The 6,714-nt window shown below is 33.9% G+C and overlaps 1 pseudogene; it reads left to right on the forward strand.

Moving 5' to 3' along the window:
• The first annotated feature begins 6,057 nt into the window (after positions 1-6,057).
• LOC115284540 lies at positions 6,058-6,154 on the forward strand (annotated as a pseudogene).
• Positions 6,155-6,714: the final 560 nt, after the last annotated feature.

The raw sequence follows: 6,714 nt of genomic DNA on the forward strand, positions 1-6,714 counted from the left end.
AAGTAAAATAAACATCAGAAGCTCTTTAGAATAGAGACAAGGTAGCAGAGAATACAGAAAAATAATCTGATGAGTATGTTTACCTACTTCTTTATGAAAACAAAAGCATTTCTTGAAGTAGCTGAGTTAATACAGTCTGAGTGCATTGCTCTTTGGGAATCTAAACTGGACCCCCCCAGAATAACCAATAGTCTGTTAAAGAATCATTATAATGTGGATTTTGTGAAGAGTATTTTTCTTAATTCCTTAAGGACATCAAGTGAAAGCTAACTGTGTGCCTAAAATGCAAATAAACAATTATTTACGGCAAATTCTTTAACTCTCCAGATAAGTAATAAACTTAACTCTCTCTTGTGGGAATTGAGGCACTTAAACACATTTCTTATTCCAAAATCTACCACATCCTTACTAAGAAAAATGTCACAAATATAATTATAGGTAAGGTCAACAATATCCTTAAAAATAAATTTGGATTTCCATCCATGGAGGTATCATCAGCCACAGCATAAGACAGAAGGAAAAGACAATAAAAGACAATTCAGCCTGGGTAACTTTAAAAAGAAAGTGAGCAGATTTACCTAATAGAGAAAAAAATAATACAGAATCAAATACATCTGATTTGGTGTTAAGAGGTTAGAAGAGTAAAGAGTATTACTTTAACGTAAACCTATCAAAATGAAATCGCTGCAAACCACACCCCTAAACAATTGAATTATGGAATTATTGACAATCTTCATTTCAATGCATATGAATGTTGGCCAATGCACAGATTTTAATATAGTAAGCACAGACATTACCGAGATATTCTTTTGTAGTAAACTTTAGTAAAAGTAAACCAAAATCTGCTCCTTAGGTCATTACTACTTGGGGATATTAAGAGCCAGACTAGGGGTATCTGGGTGGCTCAGTTGGTTGGGCATCTGATTTCAGCTCAGGTCATGATCTCATGGCTCATGAGTTCAAGCCCCACATCAGGCTCTATGCTGACAACTCGGAACTTGGGAGCCTGCTTCAGATTCTGTGTCTCTGCCCCACCCCTGCTCATGCTCTGTCTCTCAAAACTAAATAAACATTAAAAAATTTTTATTTTTAAAAAGAGCCAAACCAAATCAATAGGACACTGAGAATCCTTAGTAATCATACTAATTGATCTCAAGTGTGAAAATGCAGTCATAGAGGGTTTGTTTTCATACGTTTGTCCATGAAAGATAAATGATTTATTATATGAAAAAAAAGCTAATCATAACTGTATATATAATATTAATTTGATATTTTTCTCATGGAAATTCCATAAAAATACAATGAAATGGTCTTTGATGGAATATAAACTTGCCTCTGATAATTTTAAACAAACACATATTAATTCCAATATAGAAAACTCATTACCTATTCCCACATGTGCCTGTCTTTCATGAGAACATATAGAGGGTACCTCTGTCCTGATAAACAGTCTAAGGTACCAATCCACAGCATTAATTCTTTTATAAACCTGGTAATTCCAGTTTCAAGAGGCTTTATATTATGAAAAACATAAAATGTTCGGGTAGATTTTGCTTCTACATATACACACATTAAGAAGATGGTCTTTAAAAATATTATTTTGTGTCAATAAAAAAAATTTAGCTCCAAGTATTGATGTTATGTGTTTTGATCAGCAACCCTCTACTATTATACTATCATCAAAGAATAAATCTAATCTACAACATAATGAAAATGAAATGAAAATATGTAAGACAGAAAATCTAATCTCCACTTCTGTTGAAATTCAGCCTCTATTATATACCTCGTCTCAGTAAGAGAAAGTAAATTCACAGTATTACAAAAACTCTACTGAGAATTATCTTCTTGAATAAATTTAAATTGGATAATATATCCAGAAAGTTCCCTATGGCTTCAATTATGACGAGTTTCTCTACACTGAGAGAGAGAGAGTATAAATAAAAGAAACATAATCTAATCTAGCTAGGTGCTAGGTCAAGTGTAAGAATAATAATGGATTTAACTACAATATAAATGAAAACAAAAGTTATGATTTTACCAAATCAGCCATCAGAACTGAGGAGACACACCAACACGCCTACGAACCAGAGACCTTATCAAGCTATAGGAAACATATTCTGAGAAGGTCCTGGCAATTAATAGTACAAATCTGGACTGGCTATCCCAGTGTGCCGTAGCAGAAAGATAAGCCAGCAGGCAGCCTGCCCATGTAATCAGCAATGTCTAATGGAGGATAGCCAGTGGATGTTCTGGCAGGAAGATGGTGTTAGGAAAATCTGTTGACTCATGGTCAATAAAATTATTAAAAGGCAATGCTCATCATGATGGAGGCTTTAGGTAGTACCAAGGTGGTTAAAGGGATTGAGAACTAAGATGTCTGCTCGGAGATGGGGAAATAACAACAACCGAGTGAATTAACTAGAAAAATAAAGCCTCCAACAAGAAAAAAAATTAAAAAAAGAAAATAAAAGCCTTCAACAAGAGCCAGTTATTAGAAATAAGAGACAAATCAGCATTGAAGGTGAACTAGAAGCTGATAGATAGAATTATCAACTGACTGTAAGAAACCCTCCAATAGAATGGAGATAATTCCAGAGGGTGATACTGGTTTGAACCTGAAATTTAAAATTAAGCAGTCCCCAATGAGGGAACTCGATGGATGAAAGATCAAGAAACAAGGTGATTTATTACTATCAACTGCAAAATTAAGATTGAGTATGATGATTTTTAGAATATGATTGCAATGTAAGCCAGTGTGTATTGAAAACAATGGCATCATTAGGTGTATCGCACACAGTAGTATTTTCCTACTGAATTCCCTACTGAAGAGGTTTCCTGCTGCATAATAAGAAAAATTTCCATTAGTCAGCACCTAGGAGTCTGCTTCAGTAAAGGTTCTTTTTTTTTTTTAAGGCAACAGGAGCTGACTCTAAGTAACTTCAGCTGAATATAAATTTATGGCAAGAATAGCTGCAGCTTACAGAATCAATAGGAAGGCTTAAGAACCAAGCTCAGAAGATGAGTATAAAACAAAGGGATCCTTGGGCAATGGTAGACACAAACAATGCCATGCTGCAGAAACTGCCAGGATTTGGTATTGATTTGGTATCATTTTGCCAGACTTAAATGCTGTCAGCATGTCACACAGGCATGACTAAATTCTCAACCTCTCAATTCTTCTGTCATCACACGATTTCCTTAGATTTAAATTTCTGAGGCGAGTTCATGATTGGCAAAAGCTAAAGCAGGCTTACACTGGAGCTTCCGTATGTGGTTTTCCTCCCACGCTCTCTTAGCCTCAGATAACTGTTGGTCTGCCCTTGGTCATTATAGATTATTTTTGCTTTCTAGAATTTCATATAATTGCAATCATAGGTGTTATTTTCCATCTGAGTCCTTTTGCACAGTATAATGTTTTTGAATTTTTTCCATATTGTTGCATCTATTAGTAATTTTATCCCTTTTATTGCTGAGTAGAATTCCACAGAAACAGCAAAATCTCATTATCTATTCACCTACTGATGGGCTTGGCATCATTTCTAGATTTTTGCCAAAATGAAACAAGTTGCTATAAACATTCATATACAAATATTTGTGTGGACATGTGTTAATTTCTCTTGGGTAAACAATTCGGAGTGCAACTGCTTGATTACATGGTAAGGGTATTTTTGACTTTTAATGAACTGCCAAGTCTTTGCATTCCTACTGGCAACGTGTGAGTGTTCCAGTTGCTCCATATACCAACACTAGGTATATATTCTATCTTTTTAATTAGCCATTCTAGTGGGAGTGTAGTAATAATTTATCGTAGCTGTGGCTTTCATTTACATTTCCCTGATGACTAATGATGCTAAGTATAATTCCTTCTGTTTATTGGCCGATTTGAATATCTTCTTTGGTAAAGTATCTGTCCAATCTGCTTGTGCCAGACTGTACTTAGCATTAAGAGCCACAACAATATTTTGTGTCCCACATGCTTTTCTTACAATGTGACCGTTATACACTGACTGTCAAGAGATAGGGTCTATGTTCCTTTTTTTTTGAATTGGGGAAATCCTGTATCTTCTGAAAAAATGTCATAGAAGGTCATACAAGGCGATACAGTTTCCACCTAGTTTTCTTGGGATGCTTCCCTCTGGAATCTGGCCACCGTGCAGTGACAAAGCACAAGAACTACATGGAAAAGCCAGATATAAGCGTTCTGGCCAAGAGCCCCTTACACGGTCACACAAGCCAGCATTAACCACCAGATTTGTGAATAAACTTTTAGATTATTCCAGCCTCCCACTGTGGATTCATTTTGTAAGCTGAGGCATCTGACATTATGGAACAGATGACCCTAATGTGCCCTTTCCAAATTCCTGTACTACAAAATCCATGAATAAAAAAATAGCTTTCATTTTGCACGATTAAATTCAGGATGGTTTGCTGTGTAGTAATACATAAGTAGAGCACAGGCTTTCAGAAGCAATCAAGGACTTAAAAACTTGTTGAAAAGAAACACAATTTAAATTGATTTTTTTTCAACTTTTAAAGGTCATATGTTGTTTCATAGCATTTAAGTACAGTTAAATTTTTGAGAATCTAAAATTTCCCCTAAAGCTTAACTAATGTTAATACATAGATATGTTTATATATAACATATATAATATACATAATGTATATACACACATAATTTTTAATGAAACTCTCACTTCAAGCATTACTTGGACATTACTCTGTCATTTTCATTATTTTTATCAACTTTCAGGAGGCTGATAAAATTTAAGTAGGAACCTATTATGAGGTAATGAAATTGGTCACTAGTATTTAGTGATTTCTCATAAACTTTTTTACAGCTCTGAATAAGATTTTCCTACTGACAGATTTGCAGGCGTGCAAGGACAAAACAAGAAAATCAAACCAAACAAAGAAGAGACACGGTGAATTTTATTTTTATTAACTCAGAACAGATGCCGAGGTGATGGGGCCCCCAAATCACTACTTATCTAGCGAGGTGAGCACACAATCATAATAATATCAGTCATACAGGGTCATAAATATGCCAGTATTCAAATTATCCTGGATAATAAGATAAAGAAAAGATATATTTAGATATATTTAGCTTGACTTAAAATAAGTATGGATTAAAGGATGTGAGTTCAGTTAGTCAGCATCCCTAAATTTATCAACAGGTATCTGACCTAGTCTTACATATTTCCACTAAAGTTTTGTGAACTAAATTCAGACCAACACGTAGTGGATACCTTCTGTGTATCTACACAGGACAAAGTACCGGAGATTACAAGATAAGACAAACTCAGATTCTTCAAGATACTCAAAATGGTAGAATAATGTTTTTCTTTTGTCTAAATTTTACTTGCAATCATTAAGAGGTTTACTATGGTCCTGACCATAGAAAATGTTTTTTGTTGAAGTCAATTTATGTGATTCACATTAAGATAATAATGTTGCAAATGTATAATATATTTGCAATTACTTGGTTAAATATGGAATGTACTATCCATCTAAGAATTTTATCAACTACTGCATAATAAGCCAGTCTACTTATCATTTACGCATCCACCTTATTTTCCATGAATTCATCAATTGCATTTATCTTTTTAAAAAATATTTATTTATTTATTTATTTGTTTATTTAGAGAATGAATGAATCCAAAGCAGGCTCCACTCAGCATGGAGCCTGATGTGGGGCTCCAACTCATGACCATAAGATCATGACCTGAGCCGAAATCAAGAGTCAGATGCTTAAACCGAGACACCTAGGCACTCCTTCAATTATCTTTAATGAGATGATACTTACAACTTGTTCTTCAATGACATTGGAAAATAAAAACCCTGATAATACATTAAAAATATATGACATGTATAAACTAAAACTGACATGTGAGTTAATATGAAATATTTGAAATAGGAAAATAGTTTTAACTCCAACTTAAAAAAATATCTCATTATGTATCAGAACATATGCATAATTGGGAAAATTAACAGCAGTTTCTAATGAGACTACCATAAGTATATTTCATTCCTTTATTAATGGAAGTGGATGTGCTTATAATTGCTTCTCGGCCTTTTGGCTAAGATCAAGTGTAGTATCTGTTCTTATCAGGATGTGCTTATAAAACTCCTCTCTTTTTTTTTTGTAGGACTTCATGCCAGTTTATCAAAAAAGCAAACTAAATGTTTCGGGTAGCAGAAAAGTATAGACACTGATTTTAGTTAGGGTTTATGTTAAAATATTTCAATAAAACACCCACTTTGTCATCAAAGGCAAAAGAAGAACTCTTGTTATACTTGCTTACACTTGGTTCCATGGCTTAATGTTTTTTAAATGTTATTAACATATTAAGCGTGTACCATAAACTTTTTAGTATGTGGGCCTTCTCTTTAATTTGATCAACATGATCATTTATGAATATCATTTATGGATGATATTTATGATATTTATCATTTATGATGGATATTTATGAATATCACAATTTTATGACACTGTGATATTTTTGGATTCATTTTCAGAGCTTTTGGAAAAAGGTGATAAAAATAGTAATATTTTATCATCTAATTCTGAAGTTAAAAATATAATTCTTAATCACATGGTTTCTCCTCTAAAAACCATATTTTGAGCCCCACGTCAAGCTGTCTGCTGTCAGCACATAGCCCTCTGGAGATCCTCTGTCTGCCCCCTCTCTGTCCCTACCCTGCAGTCTCTTTCTC

The sequence above is a fragment of the Suricata suricatta genome, chromosome X (assembly GCF_006229205.1).
Source record: "Suricata suricatta isolate VVHF042 chromosome X, meerkat_22Aug2017_6uvM2_HiC, whole genome shotgun sequence".
Lineage (NCBI taxonomy): Eukaryota > Metazoa > Chordata > Mammalia > Carnivora > Herpestidae > Suricata > Suricata suricatta.